Genomic DNA, 2,303 nt, shown 5'->3' on the forward strand with positions numbered 1-2,303 from the left:
TCAAGCCAGATTTCAGGGTGAGCTATTGCTTCTAGCTTGGACTGGATCTTCCTCTTCATGTCTTGATGCCTTGAGATTCCGGCATGGACTAGCTTTTTACTTATTTTAGTTTCTTAGATACTCTTAGATTAGTAATTTGAGGATAGATGTTCTTGTGGTGATGACTTCCAGGTTTTGGGAATAAATAGTATTGAGTTTTATAAGTTATTTAATCGATTTTCATTAATGAGTTTTTAAGTCTTCCGCATTATATTTTGTTATTTATGGTTGAAATGTTGGGGATTAGATTGGTTGGTTCGCTCACATAGTAGAATAAGTGTGGGTGTCAGTCGCGGCCCGTTTTGGATCGTGACACATATAGTTTTTAAAAGGAAAGACATTTGCCATATATATATACAGCTTTTAGAATTATCTTTGTAGCCATTGGGCTAACAGTTGGTATTGGTATTTGTAGCCCATTTAGCAACATGTAAATCTTACGCTTTATTTAGATGATTGTTACGTATTGTTTTATAATGAATCGTATTGTATTAGATTGTATCATACTGTATTGTTTTAAAGAATGCAATATTTAGATAGATTTTATCATTCTCCGTCGTTACATAATGTCTCACATTTATACTTTGAATGATAACCTACAAAAAATATAGGGTATGAAATAGAGTTTACTGCAAAAAGTTAGGGTAAAGATGAAATATAATTATTAACAATAAATTAAGACAAAATGAGAGGAAAAATCTTAAGGTAACAACATGATCATTCAAATCAGTCGATACATAAAATAAGTCTTTTTGTCGTTATCTAACAATAGATTTAAACCATACGATACAATAGAATTTAAGTAACAATTAAAATAAATATTATATTTAAACTAACAATACAATACAATACGACAACTAACAACCATCCAAACAAGTGAGAAATTTAGGAAAGAGAATGACTTGATTTGGAGTGACTGTATAATTATGAAGAGAATTAAGTTCATATATAATTAAGAGATCTATCTTAAGCTAATTTACAAAATGATATATTTTGATGTATCTAACTTAAAATACAATACAAATTTTTTAATTGAAGATGCATAATTATTTAAAAGTATAAATATAATTAATATATATGATATGAATATATGTCTAATAAGATGATTTTTCCTAATACGACAAAATGTAAGTTAAAATAAATTTCTTTTTCAAAGAAAAAATTCCTCATATTTCAGTATTTATTATTAGAAGATATTGTATGGGATTAATCGTTAGCAATGATTGAGATAGTGGCCACTGATTTATTTCTAGGAATGGTGACTGAAGTTCACATAATGTAGACTTAAAAGCACCATACAAAAAAAAAAGAAAAACAAATCCTCAATTTCCAGAAAATAATTTTGTGGTTCAATATATGATAACAATGGGAATATTTAAATCATTCACACTCGATTGTTTATATCAAATCAGATAATCTTATAATTCACTATTATAAAGTGAGTGTGACTCAGTTATGGTTAGTTGCGATAAAGTTTATGCAACATATGGATTTATATTTTTACATCAGTAGGTTATATTTTTGTATTGTAAAAATCTCTTAAAAGCATAATCATGTTTTATTTGCATAAAATAGTAAAAAAATCATAGGAAATATACTGTGATTATAGAATATAACTTGTCAAAAGTTATAGAAAGTATACAATGATTATATAATATAACATACCTATACATAAGCTATACAATGAGTATACATTATGATACATTCAAAATGCTGACTATAATTTAACTATACATAAAATATACACTTAATATATATCGAGTATACAATCTCAATCAATTCAAATTACCTCTAAACAGTCCTAATTCTAAATATGAAATCCTCTCGTGATGCTTCGAGTCTTTCATATATAATTTGCTTGGAACAATTTATATTTGTCGTACATAATATTTTCTAAAAAATGAAGAAAAAAAGTGGAAGAAGAAACTAGAAGAAGAAGAAACTGCCACGACGATGACAACAAAGGTGGAAAATTGACAATTTTTTTTGATAATCAACTTGTCCTAATTGTCATTTAACGTAATTATAAAAAAAATTCACATTTTGCAAAATCACTACAGTGGTAGTGATTTTGCTTTTTCTGGTGGGGTAAATCGCTGTTGTTCCAGCGATTTTGCCATTTTGGTTAATATAAAATTTTATATACCGTTTTAAAATTTTTGTTAATATTTTATACCCTTTAGGCTCCGGACTCTCATATTGATTCACCCAATTCAAATCTTCTAAACTCTAAACTGATATGTAGTCCAAACTAGCTAATAAAA

The sequence above is a fragment of the Solanum pennellii genome, chromosome 9 (genome assembly GCF_001406875.1).
Source record: "Solanum pennellii chromosome 9, SPENNV200".
NCBI classification, from domain to species: domain Eukaryota; kingdom Viridiplantae; phylum Streptophyta; class Magnoliopsida; order Solanales; family Solanaceae; genus Solanum; species Solanum pennellii.